This window comes from Canis lupus, chromosome 3 (assembly GCF_048164855.1).
Source record: "Canis lupus baileyi chromosome 3, mCanLup2.hap1, whole genome shotgun sequence".
NCBI classification, from domain to species: Eukaryota; Metazoa; Chordata; class Mammalia; order Carnivora; family Canidae; genus Canis; species Canis lupus.
In genome coordinates this window covers 26,672,196-26,692,127 of record NC_132840.1, presented here as the reverse complement: position 1 = coordinate 26,692,127, position 19,932 = coordinate 26,672,196, and the positions used below count along the sequence as shown (strand labels likewise).

The following is a 19,932-nucleotide window of genomic DNA, read 5'->3' as shown; positions in this document are numbered from 1 at the left end:
GACAATGTAGTTTCTTAAAGCAAAATAAACTGTTGGATAAGCTATCAAAAGCAACAACAGCCATACCAGATGTCAGGAAAAATAAAGATGAAAAAAACATGATAGGATATAACAGTAGAAAAAAATTACCTCCCATAGACTATGTCTCAGAATGCCTCTCGAATCCATGTCTCCTACTATGTACCTCAACAGGTATGCACTCTGCCAGGTGAGCACCCTGCCATCTCGGAGGTAGCTGAAGAAGTGGTCTGGCTCCAAACCCTTAACCAACAGTCCTATCAGATCTTCTCTTGGGAAACGTTAATTAAATATATAATTAGTCATTAGTAGTGGAAGCGGAAGCAGAAGCAGAGGCATAAAGACACAAAGAAACAGGAGATAAAACAGCTGAGTGAATAGCAGAGGATTAGGTGGGCCAGTCCTAGCTTAGTGTCTTGTGCAGAACAATACTTTCCTTCAGCAAAAAAAATTTAAGTTAGGGACGCCTGGGTGGCTCAGTGGTTGAGCACCTCCCTCCAGGGCATGATCCTGGAATCCCGGGATCAAGTCCCATATCAGGCTCCCTGCATGGAGCCTGCTTCTCCTTCTGCCCGTGTCTCTGCCTGCATCTCTCATGAATAAATAAATAAAATCTTTTTTTTTTTAATTTTTATTTATTTATGATAGTTACAGAGAGAGAGAGAGGCAGAGACACAGGCAGAGGGAGAAGCAGGCTCCATGCACCGGGAGCCCGACGTGGGATTCGATCCCGGATCTCCAGGATCGCGCCCTGGGCCAAAGGCAGGCGCCAAACCGCTGCGCCACCCAGGGATCCCAATAAATAAAATCTTTAAAAAAATTAACTTAGTATTTTACTAACTAATCTGAACAACTTTACATGGTGATCCAACCAGAAGGAACAGGACCACAAACTGATGATACCCCTTCAGTCACTTCAGTGACCCACAGAGAAAGGAAGGAGAAGAGAGGGAAAGAGGAATGAAGGGCAGGGGAACACTAGCACTGGGTTTAATAAGGGTCATCCAATTTAAATTCACGTCAATAATGTCTTCATATATCAAACATCTTTTTAACAGTGGCCAGAGTCTTTGCTTCTCATTGGGAGTCAAGCAAAATTGTTGTAGCATGGCTACATCTCCTCAGTACAGCCAGTACAGCCACAGTACAGGTTTTGCCTAGGGAAGGAAAGGTTTCCAGAGCCTCCCCAGGCAGCTGCTCATGTATGAGACACATGCCCACATTCTCACCTGCTCACAATCCTCCCCTCAAACTTAATTCACCCCACATACATTAAATGCCACCACTAGTCCTCTTATCCTGCCCCCCATCCCCAAAAGTAAGGCGGTAGGAATCAGGCCTCTGGGACCTGGCCAACATGTATAGGTGTCAATGAATGTGTACATGCATGCTCTGTTGAGTATGTGTGTGGCCATGTGTACTAGAATAGGTTTTTGTATGAGAGGCTCTCCCCTGCTGCTCCAAGACTCTGTCTACAGATGCTGCATGGTCAGGCTTAGTCCAGGCCCACAATGTAAATAAATACTGTACCCTTTAGAGTGGTGTCCTTATGCTATACACAGCCTGCACAACCATACATAGCCCTGGCACTAGGGTATGTCTCAACAAACTCTTCCCGCTGAGGAGGCGATAGGTAATCTGGTTACTAAAGCTGGGCAGGATCTTTATCCCAAACAATATTCTAGCATCCATGAGGCCAATCAGAATCTGGGGTTCTTGTTCTTCTGTGAGGCCTGACTCTCCAAGCTTCCATTTCTGTTCTTCTTTTCTCCAATATGTGAAATGACTTGGAAGACTTTCTATTCTTGCAACCAAATAAGCCTAACCAAACCTTTGCAAATCACATGTACAACTAGTTTTAAATCAGGGCATGGCCAGGAGCTTCAACTTCTGATGCAAAAGCCCAAGACAAATAGGCTGTGAGGATTCCTCAAATACCAAGTGGTCTATGAATTAGAGATCATATCATTTTGTAACATAACCATATAAGGAAATATTTCACAATTAAACATATTGCTTATGGTTGCTGATACAATGGCAAATTTTACTAAGTGAAAATAATTTTACGCTGACACAAACAGGTCACTTTACAAAAAAACTGTTTATATTAGCACCCCTATCTGACCTAGTTACCTAATATACAGACGCATGGTATATCTTACATCACTTGGCACACCAACAAGTTAATCATACAAATCACAATTCCAAGCAAAACCTCATTCTGGTAAATATATTAAGTATTTGAGCATGTTTGAGTAATTTGTGGTCAAATGTTCATTAAAATGGCTTAAGCAATCTTAACGATTTTCTAACACATAAATGCTCATTCTTTTCATTATTTTAAAAAATATTAGAACTGTTAGACAAGAAATCAAGCACAAGCCAACAGGCTCACCAAAATCACACTAACAGAACAAGCAAAGCTACAAATTTGGAATAACTACTAAGATACTACTAATAATTAGCAATCACATAAACATGATTCAAGAGGAATTCCTAGTTGTTGAAAAACTCTATGATCAGCCACAGCATTGTTATCAGAAAGTGATTATGTAAAACAATAGTGTATTGTTTCAGAGTGTGTGTGTCTGTGTGTATGTAATGAAGTTCACAGCTATGTTACACTAATGACTCTAAACATCTGAATTTTCTGCCATCTTAACCTTTAAATCAACTGCAAAAGAAGCTGCCAAAAGCAGTTAGTTGGAAAGCACAGAATTCCCAGAAGAACTCAGTATATACAACTTATTTTACTACTTAAATGTTTTTTTGATTACTGGGATTTGAACAAGATGTTAAAGATTCAAAACTAACTTTAACAGTAATGGGTGCTTACTAAATCCACAATATTATTCAACATACACTGGTTTTAGAAAGGCATAGGTCATATACGTATGTGCGTGTGTGTTTTTACAGCACCTGGCATATTTTTGTTCAAAAGTACACGTTAATTGTTGCAGGACCTGGCAGTGGTTACTGTCCTTTTTAATAATGTTTTGACTGACCACTAAGTCAAAGTTGAAAAAGTAACTGGTACTTTTATTTCTTGACTTGGATTATCTTTATGTTGTAAACCAGTTCTCAACTACTCTAGTTACCTTGCAACAAAACACTGGCAGAGAATATACTGGATTGAAATTACCAGACACTATTTTCATTGAATAAATAATACATTTGAACTGTTCACATTTCATTGTAAAAGGTACACAACCCTTAGAGTCTAGGGGTTAGACTCTAAGTTTTGAAAGAAAAGTGAATCAGAAATCACATTCCTTAGAGTAGCCAGTCTGGAACAGAAGATGTTTATTCTATGCTGAGTCTCCTTTGCCTCTGCAAACCTCTCCAACAGTTCACTCCATTAAAACATCGAGATGGGGTAGGATGTGTTGATAATAAAAAACCTTCCAGGCATTTATCAAGTAGATTATCTCTGAAACTACACCTTGGATTAGAAGCCTTTGACCAGGAATTTGGCCTTCTGTGTTAATCTGTGTATACATTCATTTCACATTTTCTCTTGCCTCTGCTGTTCTTTTTTTTTAATCTAATCCATAGAATAAATCGTCCTAACTTAATTTTACTTACGTGACAATTGAAAACAACACTACTGCAGCGTAACACCACTACATCTGCAAAACTGCCAATTTCAGTGAGTTCCTCTTCCACCCACCTCACCCCATCCCCATGAAATCCCAGAAGAAAACCCCTGAGCCAAGGGCTAGGATTTTTCTTTGCTATAGGGTAAGTCTATGTGACTTTTTTATTAATGATACTGAAAACTTTTTAAAGACTGCTAGTGTACGTACAGTTTCCAACACCAAGAACACAAATAAATCCCTTCATTTTGTTTAGTATTTCAAGACAAACTATGTTTCTCATAAAAGAAGAGTATCGATTCAGAAGAGTCCTTGGAAGTCACTATGTGTAAATACTTCTGACAACAGAACACATTAATGTCAAGACACAGCCAATAACGTAAAAAGCCTCAATGCATCTGTGCCAGTCAAAGGGCATGTGTATTAGCAGCTCAGGGAAGTCGCATTTGCAGGAAGGCACTACAACTGCGTTCAAAAGAAAATCATTAGGCCTCGGCCGTTAATCCCCTCCCCCATGCTCCTCATCAGGATCCTTCAAAGCAATTAACCAGTAGAAGGTGCTATTCTGCAACCCGCAGTATTCACACCAACCTCCATCCTTGGCCCAGAGCTGGGTTTAACCCAGGTGGGATCGGTCAGCCTATTCCCTGTCCAGTATTTAACGAAGACTCTACACCAGCCCCCAAAAGAGAAAATCAGATCTGTCTTTATAGCCCCTGTGTACAAAACAAAACAAAAAATGACATCTCAATGGCCAGCAGACCTATTATCAGCCATCAGACCACTAATATGTCAAAACACACAGACATCCTTTACTAAATATTAATCTCAAACACGATCTTTTTCATCTTAATTGAGACGATCTACTTCTACCTAGAAAAGGCCCTGGTCACATTCACTACAATAAGAGTCAACTGAACAAATCACTGTCCCCAACAAAGTCAGGGGCAATGAAGAATAGGAAAGCTGACTACAAGGCCACGACATATAAAGAGGGATTTTATCTTTACATACACACAAAAAAAGAGCAGCAGAAACTAGGGCTGCAAAGGAAAGAAGGGAGGTGGAGAAGAGGAGTCTCTGAACAGGTTTTTGAGTGTCCTTTAGTTTCCGGTATACTCTTCTGCCTCTTTTAAGGTTGAAAAAAAAAAAAAAAAAAAAGGCCAGACATGAGATGGGTGAAAGAAAGCTGAAAAAGAAAAGCGTCCACCCTTCCCCCCATCTTCTCTCTCCTCTCTCCCAAAAAAGAGCTGTGTTTGTCTGTGCAAACCTAGTCCCAAATATGGGAGAGAGAGAATGAATGTGTGTATGGAAGAACAATGAGCCCTCAGCCTGGTATTGTGTGTGTGTGTGTGTGTGTGTGTGTGTGTGTCTGCCTCTGCCTCTTTTCCCTTCACCCTCAACAACAACAGGGAGAGCTAGAAGCCAGCTTTCCACCCAGGCCATCAAAATCAAAACTGGTTTATAATTTACAGTGGCATTAACTCAGCAAGGAAATCCATGGAAGGAAACAGCTACCCAAAGATGATTTTATTATTGTATAGATCCATCCTCTCTCCCCTCCCCCAACAGACTGAGACTAAAAGAAACCAGTGTACACCAGACAAAAAAAAGGTCTCTCTTTAAACGGAAAGCAATTATCAAAACAGTTTCGTATCTAAACATAGGGTGCATTAATTTGTGTGACATCAAAATGTTTGTTTTGCAATCCACGAAGTTTCCCTTTTACTAGTTATCTTTTCTGCGTTTAAAAATTTGCTTTGGGGAAAGCTATTTCGGGATTCATACAAAACTACTTTCTAAATGTCCCTTAAAATAGCAACAACACACACTGAAACATTTAAAGCACCCAGTTTCTCAAGGACACGTTTTTTGCTTAAATCAATGTCTGAAGTCTCTAATCCAGAGAAATTGCAAGCAAACCTTGGAAAAGAGGCAGAGGAACATGACAATTCGACAATGAATCATTTTGTTTTCCTTTCAACAACTTCTCAAGCAACCACTTTCAAAGGAAACCTGCAATACTCCCCCCTCCAACACACACACACATCTTATGTCAAACTACTACCTCTCTTCTTTTCAAAACCTTCAATAAAAATAAAAATAGAAGCCACTCTCTCTTTCAGAGAGCAGAACGCAAACATGGTAGTAAGAATCCTATTCTGCTGCAAATGATTTGGGGGTTTTCGTAATAATTTAGGAACCACACAGAGACCTGGAGATGTAGAGCACAAAGAGGGAATCTTTCCCTAATGTGAAAATGATACTTTCAAAAGAGTCCTTTCCACCACCACCACCACCACCACCACCACCACCAAGACCCCCAGACCCACAAACATTCAAGAAATGTACAGTCTGGGTCCCTGACTTCCCTTCCTGCCTCCCCACCCCAACCCCCAGTTTCAGCCAATAATTTAGTCACATGAAACAGTTTAACCCTCAGACAAGTCAAACAAGACCATGAATAAGCAGCAAAGAAAGAACAGGGGTCGGCAGGCGAGTGGGACAGTTACCTGGCCCGCACAGGGCCCAGGAAGTCCCCGGCCCTTTATTCCCGACACCCCCCGCCCCCCGGCCGCGCGCCGCTCGCTGGCCGCCCCCCCCCCCGGCGGACCCGGGGCGCCCACGCCGACCCCCTGCCGCCCCGCGCCGGCGCCCGCGCCCGCGCCCAGGACGAGGCGCCGGGGGGACGGCAGCAGCCCCACGCCGGCAAGTTGGAGACTTACCTTCCCCGGATGCGCTACACCATCAATGGAGGTGTGTTCGTCCGGCTCCCGGGAAAGTGGGGGACGGGGCGGGGAGGCCGCTGGGCTCGGGCCGACGAGGGGCCGGCCACGGGGACGGGGCCGGGGCCGGGGGGCTGCGGGGGCTTCCCTCCCGTGACCTCGGGGCCGGTCTCCACCAGCCTCCCTGCTGCTCGCTCGGCCAGTCCTTCAGGAGCGGGAGCCCAGGATCATGTCTGGTTTTGTGTTCCTGAGGGCGAGGGGCTCCCTGAGGATGATGCTGATTTTTCCCCCCCTCAACTAGGAGAGAAAAGAAACAGAGACAGTGTGGGAGGCGAGCGAGGGGAAGAGCGGCGGGGAAGCGGAGGCGGGGGCGAGACCCGAGGCGGGCGAGCGTCTGGGGCGTGCGGGAGGAAGAGGAGGCTGGGAGCGCGGGGGGCGGCTCGCGAGCGTCTGTGGGAGTAGCGGCGCCTCGGCGATGGTGGCCGAGCCGCGGCGGGGCTGCTGCACCGACCCGCCGCCCACTCCGCGCTCGGGCCCGGCCCACCTCGCAGTATCGCGCCTCGCCATTGGCGCGTCCCGGCGTGACGCGCGCGGAGGCCGGGCCAATGGGAGGCGGAGGGCGGGCGAAGGGGCGGGGCTTCCTGCGCTCTCTCATTCTCTCCCTCTCTCTCCCTCTTTTTTTTTTTTTTTTTTTTTTTTTTTTTCTTTCTAATAAAAAAGAGCAGGAGAGGAGGGGAGAGGCTGGTCTGTACCGACGCGGCGGCGGCCCGGGCTCGAGCGCGCGCTCCGGGCGGCGGCTGGCGGTGGGCTCGGCCCCCGACCGCGGCGCGTCTTTGTGCGGGTCCCAGCGGCGCCGCGGGCCGGGGTCACAATTTGCCGTCGCAGCCACTTCGGACGCGGACTCGTGTCCCTGGGAAGGGGGGCGGGGGGAGGAGGGGGAGGAGGGGGGAGGAAGGGGGAGGGGGACTCGGAGTGGGCTCCAGCGATTCGCTGCAGGACTCTTCCGAAATTCTGATTTCAGAAGATTAATTAAGAAAAGGAAAAACGAAATTCGCAGGTCGCGTTGCTTCTTTGAAAAAGAATATAATAAAGAGGCAAAGCCCGGAAAGTCTCATCAAGGAATAAAGAAGGGTATTAGGGAGCCGCAGAGGGTATTAGGGAGAGAGCAGTGTGCACAACTCTATGCCTTAAGTTGGAAAAATTAAAAAAAAAAAAGAAAGAAAGAAAGAAAAGAAAGAAAGAGAAAGAAAGAAGAAAGGAAAGAAAGAAAGGAAAGAAAGAAAGAAAAGAAAGAAAGAAAGAAAGAAAAGAAAGAAAGAAAGAAAGAAAGAAAGAAAGAAAGAAAGATAGATAGATCACCTTTTTCTTTTGAGAAACCTAGTATTCTGGTAAGGCTGGTAATGACAGGGTCCGCGGTGCTGTAAGGGGAGTGAGGGGCAGGCCAAATGCGCATACTCTTGTTTAATATAATTTATAGGAATGAGAGGTTTGGAAATTTTAATTATGACGAGCAGTTTTTGAAATGCATATCATGCTTATTGAGTTCTTTCACACACCCTGGCACGAATCCAGGGCGAATCATCAACCTATTGTTGGTTTGTTAATATACTGTAAATGCTTATTGGTGTCCTTATACCATACACTCTCCCTGAAGGAGTTCAGATCTGTATATAATAGAATAATTAAGGGATAGAACACAGCGCAAAATAATTCGCTCATCTATTTCAAATAAAGTGATAATTTTCTCTTTGGAATATCCAGATTATAATTTCCATATCCAGCAGTTTCTTTTAAGAATAATTTGGACTGAGCAGATATCATTGGGCTGTGACTCCATAGATTGAGAAACAAAACGGATCTTTGCCATAACCTCTCTGAGTAACTTTCAGCAAGAAAAACCCTCTCTTGCTGCAATTCCTTCAGCTATGAAATGGGAAAGGTAGTTAATACCTCATTACATATCTAATAATGTGAGAACTGAAAGTTACAACATAATAAATGGCTCCGGACATCCTAGATATGAATGGAACTATTCGACCTCAGTTTGAAAATAGTAAAGTGTATTAGACGGCTTCAGTGTCCATCACCATCTACATTTACAAGGACACCCTTTCTAATAAAGGTTCAGCCCTGTGGTGGGCAATAGACAACAGTTTTTCAGAAGATGCCCTACACCACCATTCAGCAGGGAGGAGAAAAGCTCTCAAGATCAGTTAGCCACATTTATTGTAGTATTAGGGCTTGCCATCACTTTCATTAGTTTATAAAAATGTAGATTCAACTCAGTCAGTTGAACGTCCCAAGCTCTTGATTTCAGCTTGGGTCATGATCTCAGGGTTGTGGGATCGAGCCCCAAAATGGGCCACTGCACTTAGCAGGCAGTCTGCTTGACATTCTTTTTCTCCTTCCACTTTTCCCTCTCCTCCCCTCCCTCTCTTAAAAAAAAAAAAAAAAAAGTAGATTTAAGGGTTCCTGGATGGTTCAGGTGGAAGAGCATGTGACTTTTGATCTCCGGGTTGTGAGTTCAAGCCCCAGGTTGGGCATAGAGCCTCCTTTAAAAAAAAAAATACATAGATTTAGAAGTTTCAAGATCTTACATTGTTATGAAGCATAATATTACGGTATTGCACCATATAATTGGCAAACTAGATCTCTTTAACTACAACAATCCCATGCAAGACTTATCGTTCAGCCATAAAGCTGGAGAGAACAGCCTTCCTGAGAGGCTGATAATGTAATAACAATACATCTTAATAAAGACAACTATTAAACGACGGACTGAAAGCTTTTTACGTCCCTAGCGCCATGCAAAGCATGTAGTGCTCCTTGGTCCACTTAGTCCTGACAACAACCCATGAGGTGTATTATTATCTCCATTGTAGAGGTCAAGAAACGGGCTTGGAGAAGTTAAATAGCTTGGTCAAGGTGAAAGGGGTCAAATATCTAGTGGGTTTTTTTTCCCACTATGAAATTAGAAAGAATTTCCTTATTCTTTTTTCAGCAAGCTTTAGAAAGTGGGGATTTAGTTACTGAATTTGGAAAGATCAAGAAGGACTTTTGTTTGTTATTTTATGTGTCTTACTACAGGTAGAAGTGATTTCATTCTGAATACAGAGGTCATATCAGAGATGTAATACCATTATCTAAAAAAAGCCAGGAGAAAGAGGGATTCTTTAATAAATGACATTGGGACAACTAGATATCTATACAAGAAAACAAAACAAAATACAGGAAAAAAATTTTTTAGGGGTACCTGGGTGGTTTAGTTGGTTAAGCATCCAACACTTGATTTCAGCACAGGTCATGATCTCATGGTCATGAGATCAAGCTCCATGCTGGATGTGAAGCCTGCTTAAGATTCTCTTTCTGGGCACCTGGGTGGCTCAGTGGTTGAGCATCTATCTGCCTTTGGCTTGGGTCCTGATCCTGGAGTCCTCGGATCAAGTCCCACATTAGGCTCTCTGCAGGGAGCCTGCTTCTCCCTCTGCCTGTGTCTCCGTCTCTCTCTGGGTCTCTCATGAATAGATAAATAAAATCTTAAAAAAAAAAAAATCTCTCTTTCTCCCTCTCCCTAGGCCCCTTCCTCTGTGCTTGTTTTCTCTCTCTCTTTCTCAAATAATAAATAAATCTTAAAAAAAAAAAAAAAGTTACAGAGACTTTACTGTGGCCTACAGGTCCTTGTAAGAGCCACTGAACCACTATTTGTTAGGTTAAGTTTAGAAGTTTATTTTATTACTGTCCTCTGTAACCCACATAGAGGTCAGATATTTTATGATTTTTTTAATGAAAGTAATGAGAGGAATACTAAAATTTTTTCAAATCATGGATTGAAGAAGTTTTTTTTTTAAGCATGACCGGAAACCCAGAAGCCATAAAGGAAAAACACCAATAAATTTTATCTATGTATATTTTACATCTCTATAAGGCACACACACACACACAAAAACAATGCAAGAAACAAACAAATGGAGGAAAAATATTTTCAACACCCATAATAAAGTACTAACTTCCTTCTTTCTTTTTTTTTTTAAGATTTTATTTTTAAGTAATCTCTACACCTAACATAGGGCTTAACTTCACAACCTCAAAATCAAGAGTTGCATGCTCTACTAACTGAGCCAGCCAGGCACCCCTAAAGTATTAACTTCTTTAATACAAAGAGTTCTTACAGATTTGTAAGAAAAAAAATCAGAAGAATGGACAAAATATAGGAACAAATTCACAGAGAAATGTGTTCAGTAAACATGATTCAATCATAATAAAATAAATGCAAGTTAAAATCATGTCTCACATTAGGGAAAATTTTTAACTTCATAATACCCACTGTCAATGGGGATGTGGGAAAATAAGTACTCTGTAATGTAATCAGTCCCTTTTTTAGAACACAATTTGGCAACCACCTATGGAAAGTTTAGATATCCATACCCTTTGACCCAAAAACTCCACTTCTAGAAAGCCATTCTACAAATAATCTTGCATAAATGTACAAAAACATATACAAACATATATAAAAGCAACGTTATTTATGATAGTGAAAATCCAGAAAAATCTAAACATCCATCAACAGAGTATTTAAATAAATCATAGTACAAACATACAATGGAATACTTTATAGCTTTCAAAAAGGATTAGAGGGATCCCTGGGTGGCTCAGCGGTTGAGCATCTGCATTTGGCCCAGGGCATGATCCCAGGGTGCTGGGATCAAGTCCCACATTGGGCTCCCTGCATGGAGCCTGCTTCTCCCTCTGCCTGTGTCTCTGCCTCTCTCTCGCTCTGTAATGAAAAAATAAGTAAAATCTTAAAAAAAAGGGGGGGATTAGATAAATCTGAATTGATATAGAATGATAATCAGGATTCAGAGTTAAAAGAACAAAGCAAGTCACAGAACAATTATCCAAAGTATAATTCTTTTTTTAAGATTTTATTTATTTATTCATGAGAGATGCAGAGAGAGGCAGAGACACAGGTAGAGGAAAAAACAGGCTTCCCACAAGGAGCCCAGTGCGGGACTTGACCCCAGGACCCCGGAATCATGACCTGAGCCGAAAGCAGATGCTCAACTACTGAGCCACCCAAGGTGCCCCCCAAAGTATAATTCTATTTGAGTTTTAAGTAGGCTCCATGCCCACCCCGGAGCTTGAACTCAGAACCCCCAGATCAAGAGTCACAGGCTCTACCCAGTGAGCCAGCCAGTCGGCCCCTATTTGTATTTTTAGAAGGACAAATGTATGTATGTATGCTTCAAAGATGTCTAAAAACATATTCACCAGGAAAACATTTAGAGTGGGTCCACTGGGCATGGAATGAAGAATAAGGAGGGAACAGGAGAAAGACTTTTGATATCATTCTACTCTGTTCTGTTTGATTTTTTCTCTTCATATCAAGCATGTATAATTTTTATAATTAAAAAAAAGAATTCAAGTTCTTTGAACATGTGACTAGTAGGTAGCCCTCATAATTCACCAGAAGTACCTGAGCTTTAGAACTAGTAAATTATTTTCCTCTAAAATGCCTTCAGCAAAACTGGGGTGTTTTATCAAGCCTGGTAACAGACTGAAGCTTGTTTCTACGCATTTTCTTTGAAACTGCCTTCCAAGTTTCTGCAGTGCAAATGCCAGCCAATATGAGCTTCAGCAACCTCACATTGCACTTTTTCAGGTTGAGCAAGAGCAGAGCTGACTGCTCCCCATTGTGGGGTGTCTGGGACACTCAGCACTCACCTTGGGTTTACCCACAATGGGGTTTCGCTTCATAGTTTGTTGTAAATCAAATTTGTTCTCCAGTCTTTTCCCTCAGGCCAAGTGAGTAACCCCTGGCAGCCTTTGAAAGTCCCTGTACTGAACTGAAACAGAGAAATGGGTGATGATGGCACCTATTGCAGGAGGTGCATGTCATGCATCCAGACATGTACGAAAGTGAAACAGCTTCCCAAAACTCATAGCCCTTTTCCTTTGTGTGGACGTGACTGATTGTAGATAACAATTAAATTGGTTCTCCATTCAACTCCAGGCTCAGATGAATTTTCTTTCAACCAAAGTAAAGTGGGTCTGTATACCAACACACCTATAGACAAATCTCTAGGAGACCCTGCTCCACTGAACCACATCAGATCCAGCAGAGTGATGCTCTTCTCTGCTTCACACTTAGCCAGCCAATGCCACAGCATGCTATCCGGGGACCTTGGGTGCCTTTGGGATAAGATCTAAACCCAACATCTGACTTCAGACCACATGCGGTCATTGAAAAGTCTCACGAGGCTTCGTGAAAGAATTAAAGGGAGGAGATGCTGATTTTCATTGTCTTGGCCCAATTCCAAGTTTGATCGTTCGCAGTCCTCCTTTGTCTGCCTGCCATCTCACTGAGACGTGCTAGTCCACAGTTCCTGTTATAAACAGCTGTCCACTGTTAACCGAGCGAGCCGGAGAGCCAGCAAATTCCACCCTGGGGGAAGCTGCATTTCAAGATAAACATTTCCTCCGCATCTTTGGTAAATTACTTAGATTTACCTTGGAGGAAAGATATTTTTCTAGCAAGAATAAGGGCATAGTAATGGGGAGTTAAAAATTATCCACAAGCCCTATTTTGTCTCAATGGTGAACAAAGACGACTGGACTTAATCACAAAGGGGCCCTCAGAAGGGAGAGTCCATAGGAAATAAATATCAGATTCTAACATTTTATTTGGGAATCCAGAATTTAACCTTTTTAAATATTTTATTTATTTATTTGAAAGAGAGTGTGAGTGAGACAAAGAGCATAGGGAGAGGGACAAGCAGACACCACGCTAAGCATGGAGCCTGACACAGGACCCGATCCCAACACCCCAAGACCATGACTTGAGCTGAAATCAAGAGTCAGACACAATGGACTGAGCCACCAGGCACCCCCAGAATTTAATCTTCAACATTGATGAAGCAGGTGCTATTTGTCACCAAAATGCATTTGTTTACAAACAGAGCAAATGGGCAAGTAACTCTGTAAACCAGAGGAAACAACAAAATTCACCCTCTGCCATCCAAGCTCCAGTGTCTATGTTGGACATGTCTGGGGCACTCAGTTAAATGCCTCCTCCTTTTCATTCAACACTTACGACCTCTTAATTTCAAATTTCAATCCCAAATGTCTCCTCAAATACTCCAACTTCCAGAATAATTACTCTCTTTAATCTTTCTTTTTTTTAAGATTTTTTTTTTTTTTAATTCATGAGAGATACAGAGAGAGAGGCAGAGACACAGGCAGAGGGAGAAGCCAACTCCATGCAGGGAGCCCAGTGCGGCACTCAATCCCGGGTCTCCAGGATCACGCCCTGGGCTGAAGATAGGCACTAAACCGCTGAGCCACCCAGGGATCCCCCCTTTCTTTAATCTTAAAAGAGGGGCAGCCCGGGTGGCTCAGCGGTTTAGCGCCGCCTTTAGCCCAGGGTGTGATCCTGGAGACCCGGGATTGAGTCCCACGTTGGGCTCCCTGCATGGAGCCTGCTTCTCCCTCTGCCTCTCTGTGTGTGTGTGTGTGTGTGTGTGTGTGTGTGTGTGTGTGTGTGTCTCATGAATAAATAAATAAATATAATATTTTAAAAAATCTTAAAAGAGCATTTTACCTTGAAAGTATCCAAAATATCCTTCAATAAGTGAATGGATAAACAAGCTATGTCGCATCCATTCAATGGAATATTATTCAGCACTAAAAGGCACTAAGCTATCAAGCCATAAACAGGCATGAGGGAACCTTACAGGCATTACTAAGTGAAATAAACCAATACGAAAAAAGTCACTGTGTGTTTCCAACTATATGACATTCTGGAAAAGGCAAAACTATGTCTGGAAAAGACATCCTAGAATAGGAAATATAAAGATCAGTGGTTGCCAGGGATAAGGGAAAGACAGGCCTGAATAGGTGGATACAGGGGATTTTTCACTATACAGTAAAATAGTTTTCACTATTTCACAAAAGTTCCACTATGATTCAGTATGATTTTGTAAGGGTGGATACATGTCATGATACATTTGCTAAAACCAACAGAATCTATAAAACACAGAGTGAATGGATCCTACTGTAAACAATGGACTTTAGTTAATAAATAATATTTCTATATTGGTTCATCAATTAAACAAATAGACCACACTAACACAAGTCGTTAATAAAAGAAGACTGGAGTAGGGGTGAAAGGGCACATAGGAACTCTACACTTCCTGCTTCAGTTTGCTGTATTTTGTTTGTTTGTTTTTTTTTAATTTTTATTTATTTATGATAGTCACAGAGAGAGAGAGAGAGGGAGAGAGGCAGAGACAGAAGCAGGCTCCATGCACCGGGAGCCTGACGTGGGATTCGATCCCGGGTCTCCAGGATCGTGCCCTGGGCCAAAGGCAGGCGCTAAACCGCTGCGCCACCCAGGGATCCCCAGTTTGCTGTAAACCTAAAACTACTCTGAAAAAGTCTATTAACTTTTTTATAAAGAGCATTTTACCTCTGCTGTTTGTGTTGTAAGACACAGAGACTCAGCATGTCAAGTAACAAGAGACAGGAGCCCAGGCAAAGCCGAACCCAGTGACATCAGGAACTATGAGACAAGAAGCAGGGCCCCAGGAAGGTTGGGGCCCCAGGACATCATCACTGCCTCCCCTTCCTTCTCTCTCCCACATGCTGGCTTCCTCAACCTTCACCGTGTACCTCCTTTTCTCTCCAGAGTGTCTGCTTTCTCATAATCTCAGCAAATCCATGTCTGTGGACATGTCGGCTCCCATGTGGCCTTTAGTGGCTTCTCTAGCTTTTCTGTAGCTTGTGGCTTCTCAGGTAGAGCTGCTTCTGCTGGCCACCTCAGGACTTATTTCCTACTTAAAATTCCTGAGACAGGGCTCCTGGGTGGCTCAGTGGTAGAGCATCTGCCTTTGGCTCAGGTCATGATTCTGGAGTTTCACGATTGAGTCCCCCAGGGCGCTCCCCGCAGAGAGCCTGCTTCTCCCTCTGCCTTGTCTCTGCCTCTCTCTCTGTGTGTACCTCATGAATAAATAAATAAAATCTTTTTAAAAAACAGATAGGGACGCCTGGGTGACTCAGCGGTTGAGCACTTGCCTTTGGCCCAGTGTGTGATCCTGGAGACCTGAGATCGAGTCCCACATCCGGCTCCCTGCATGGAGCCTGCTTCTCTCTCTGCCTGTGTCTCTGCCTCTCTCTCTCCTCTCTGTGTATTCTCATGAATAAATAAATAAAATATTTTTTTAAACAAAAGATAAATAAAATTCCTGAGATAGGCAAACCTATGTGGCCCAGTTCATTCCACTGAGGCCCAGCCCTGACCTGGTCCCTGGCGCCCTGTGGTTGCATGTAGTAGCAGCAAGCAGTGAAGGATGTCCCTTGCAATGTGGTGCAAAGCACCAAGGCTCAGGGCTGCTGCTTCCTCGGGAACTCTGGCAGAGCAGCTGCCCCTTAAACAGGCCCTGGTGTTGGCAGTATCCTTGATGTGCCTGACATGGATGGTGTCCTTTGGAATGGCTTGTGTCAAAAAAATTTACAATTGAGTAAAACCGAACTTCAGCTTCTAAATAGTTCAATACATTTTAAAATAGTTACCTTTAGGGATGCCTGGGTGGCTCAGTGGTTGAGCGTCTGCCTTTAGCTCAGGACCTCCTGGAGTTCTGGGATCGAGTTCCGCATCAGGCTCCTGCATGGAGTCTGCTTCTCCTCCCTCTGCCTGTGTCTCTGCCTCTCTCTCTGTGTCTCTCATGAATAAATAAATAAAATATTTTTTGAAAAAATAAAATAGTTACCTTTAGGGGTGCCTGGGTGGCACAGTCGAATGGGTGTCTCACTCTTGTTTTCGGCTCCAGTCATGATCTCAGGGTCGTGAGATCAGCTCCACACCAGCATGGAGATTCTTATTCTGGATAAGATCTAAACCCAACATCCGATTTCCAACCACATGTGCTCATTGAAAAGTCTCACTGGGCTTCCAGAAAGAATTAAGGAGATGCTGATTTGTTGAATCACAAAGAAGGGGTGTGGTGGGGATTTAAAGAATGCATGTAAAGCCCTCAGGGTTGACTGTGGATGCTGCTTAACTCAATATAAGACTCAGTTCAGTTATAGCCAATGTGAGTATCTAGCAGATGTAAGCTTCGGCATTGACCATTGTCAGGTATAAATCTTTGAAAACTTTTTTTTTTTTTTAAGATTCTATTTATTTATTCATGAGAGACACAGAGAGAGAGAGGCAGAGGGAGAAGCAGGCTCCGTGCAGGGAGCCCGACATGGGACTCGATCCCGGGACTCCAGGATCACACCCCGGGCTGAAGGAAGATGCTTAACCGCTGAGCCACCAGGCATCCCAATCTTTGTTTTTTTTTGTTTTGTTTTGTTTTTTTGTTTTTTTTTAAAGATTTATTTATTTATTTATTTATTTATTTATTTATTTATTTATTTATGATAGACATAGAGAGAAAAGAGAGAGAGAGAGAGAGAGGCAGAGACACAGGAGGAGGGAGAAGCAGGCTCCATGCCAAGAGCCCGAAGCAGGACTCAATCCCGGGACTCCAGGATTGCGCCCTGGGTCAAAGGCAGGTGCTAAACCGCTGAGCCACCCAGGGATTCCCACGTCCCAATCTTTGAAAACTTTTGAATGAAGTTGATCATTGGATTTGGGGAAAATAAACTACTTAAAGTCACTGAAATGTTATCAAATCATTTTTTGTGAGCTAATTTAAAATAATTTATTTAGGGTCTCCTGGGTGGCTCAATAGGTTAAGTATCTGCCTTCAGTTCAAGTCATGATCATAGGGTCCTGGGATCGAGCCTTCCATCAGGCTCTCTGCTTGGTGGGGAGTCTGCTTCTCCCTCTCCCTCTGCCCCTACGCCCCCACTCCTGTTCTCGCACGCTCTGCTCTTTCTCTCTCTCAAATAATAAAAAAATTTAAAATTAAAAATAAAAAACAAGTTATTTGTCCTATAATGTTTATGTTAATTAATGTTAATGCAGATTAAACTAGACCAATATGAAGTAGACAAAGCTACAGGCATTGTTTTAATTTTTTTTAAGAAATAAGCACTTCAAAAAAAAGAAAGAAAGAAGCATTTCTTTTTTTTTTAAGATTTATTTATTTATTCAGAAGAGACACAGAGAGAGAAAGGCAGAGACACGGTCAGAGGGAAAAGCAGGCCCCCCACAGGGAGCCCAATTTGGGTCTCATCCAGGATCCTGGGATCATGCCCTGAGCCAAAGGCAGACCCTCCACCACTGAGCCACCCAGGCATCCCGGCATTGTTTTAATCTTAAGGATTTTCTGAGAACCTATGATTGGACCATACATACATGTGGTGTATATCTGTGTTTGAGAAGTCAGATTCTTGTCTTCTTAAAACAAATCTGAGTCAGTCCTAATACAATATCCCCAGTGACTCGATGACCTCTCTCCTCCGTATCTGTTTACATTCTATGATCAAGCACTGTACCCTCTGCCTTGCACACAGAAGCTCAGAAGCTTGTCCTCTCCCTTCCTAATATTCTCCGAGTTAAACCACAATCCTGGTGATAATTCCAACATGCTGCCTATAATAATTCCATCTCCATGCTGGAGATGTTGAGTACATCTCCACCTGCCCAGCCAAACTCTTTTGGCATCACACTGCCTGATTTTATTTTAAATCCATGACCACAAACCTCAAGTGGACTTTTAATGCCCTTGGCAATCATAGGATACTTACCCAGGTTCATTTCTCCCGCAGTGCTCCAGCCAATAATCTCACATCCATTCCTCCCTCCTCAAACCTCCAACACCTCCTCCCTTCTTTCCGAGGTCACCGTGATTATTGACGTAATGAGCAGAGAAAGTCCACAGACTGCCCACTCCCCACATCTATCTATCCATTTCTGAACCCAGCCTCTGGCTTCCTGCCTGCTATTACAGATGAATCACCAAGGGTCCTATGGAAGCCCAGCCCTCTGCTTTGACCCTTTCCTTCCCATACTCATGAATATTACTCAGCCTTCTCCAATCTCTCTGCTACATCATTTTTCTGTCTCTCATGAATAAATAAATAAAATATTTTTAAAAATCTATTTGTCTATTATGTCCTATACTTAGCTTGTTAAGAAAAAGTTTTTTTAAATTTTTAAGAAAAATACTAGCTGGGGCGGCTGCCTGGCTCAGTCAGTGGATCATGTAACTCTTGATTTTGGGTTTGTATACCCACATTGGGTATGAAGATTACTTAAAAATAAAATATTTTTTAAAAGAAAAATAATAGCCAAATATCCTCATAATATTACAAAAAGCCACTTTCTCTTTCTCTACCATACTTTTTTTTTAAAGTAAGCTCTATATCCAACATGGGGCTTAAACTCATGACCCCAAGATCAAGAGTCACATGTTCTTCCAACTGACCCAACCAAGCGCCCCTTCTACTGTGCTTTATAAGACAAATCCCTGGCACTCTCTTGGATTTTTTTTTTTTCAGCAGCAGAGTAAAGCTAGCAACAGTAGAGAAATGACAACTGCCCTTTACTCGGTAAACAAAGGTTGCATTTGCTTTCCATAGGATCCCATAGTCTCAAAGCTGAACTGAAAGGGGTTTAAGATTTAGGAACAACTCTTTGAAATGTAAACCTGTTTAATGTGGAGAAAAAATTTTCATCTGCCTTCAAAAGACTCTGGTGTCATCGCTTCCCTTTTTTGGGGTGTGGGAGAGGCCTGAACTCCCGACCCTGAGATCAAGACCTGAGCTCAAATCAAGACGTGAGCCAAGATCAAGAGCTGGACACTTGGGGCACCTGGGTGGCTCAGTCAGCACGGTTGCTTTTGGCTCAGGTCATGATCTCAGGGTTGTGAGATTAAGCCCGGCATTGGGCTCATGCTGGGTATGAAGCCTGCTAAGATTCTCTCTCTCTCTTTTCCTCTGCCCCTCCCTTCTCCTCTCTCCCTCTCTTAAAAAAAAAAAAGTGTCAGATGCTTGACCAACTGAGCCATCCAGGCACTCCTGGCGTCTTTGCCTCCAATTACCCTGGAGGAATGATTGACAGTCAATACCCTCAGTTTATAGCACGGTTTTTTAAACAGATATGTTGATCCTTAGAAGAGAAATATAAGCATCTGCAAATCATTAGCATGGTATTCATGGAAGTAACCAAAAAATGATACAGTCCCATTCAGTCAAGGCTACTAGTGCTGTATGAGATCCTTAGGATGGTGTGAAGATACAAATATCAAGAAACCTGAGAGTGAGAAAAATACAAGTTAGCAGAAGCCAAGTCTGAATCTATTAAAATTTACCTTAACCATTAAAAGATGCTTAGAATCTTTTTTAATAAAGCAGAATTTATTATTACCATTAAATGGTATAATAAATAAATTTATTATTACCATTCAAAGACGCTTAGAATCTTTTTTTTTTTAATTTTTATTTATTTATGATAGTCACAGAGAGAGAGGCAGAGACACAGGCAGAGGGAGAAGCAGGCTCCATGCACCGGGAGCCTGATGTGGGATTCGATCCCGGGTCTCCAGGATCGCGACCTGGGTCAAAGGCAGGCGCCAAACCGCTGTGCCACCCAGGGATCCCCAGAATCTTTTTTTTTTAATAAAGATTTTATTTATTCGTTCACG

At 42.8% G+C, this 19,932-nt stretch overlaps 1 protein-coding gene and 1 long non-coding RNA gene across 5 annotated transcripts in view; both read right to left on the bottom strand.

Annotated features, from left to right (window-relative positions):
* The window catches only part of RERE (arginine-glutamic acid dipeptide repeats), a 408,653-nt gene extending 401,770 nt beyond the window's left edge, over positions 1-6,883 (bottom strand). For 2 of the 4 annotated variants that reach the window (XM_072819771.1, XM_072819779.1), the window contains exon 1: positions 6,341-6,883. The gene's annotated coding sequence lies outside the window, so the exon portion shown is untranslated. The remainder of the gene's footprint in view (positions 1-6,340) is intronic. The other 2 variants (XM_072819773.1, XM_072819780.1) reach the window with 1 other exon arrangement.
* Positions 6,884-8,548: 1,665 nt separating this feature from the next.
* Positions 8,549-18,503, bottom strand: LOC140630137 (uncharacterized). The gene is made up of 4 exons (XR_012027922.1): positions 18,031-18,503; positions 16,105-16,283; positions 12,062-12,183; positions 8,549-8,892 (listed from the first exon to the last, which is right to left on the bottom strand). It is a non-coding gene; the product is annotated as an uncharacterized lncRNA (long non-coding RNA).
* Between the last annotated feature and the right edge of the window lie 1,429 nt (positions 18,504-19,932).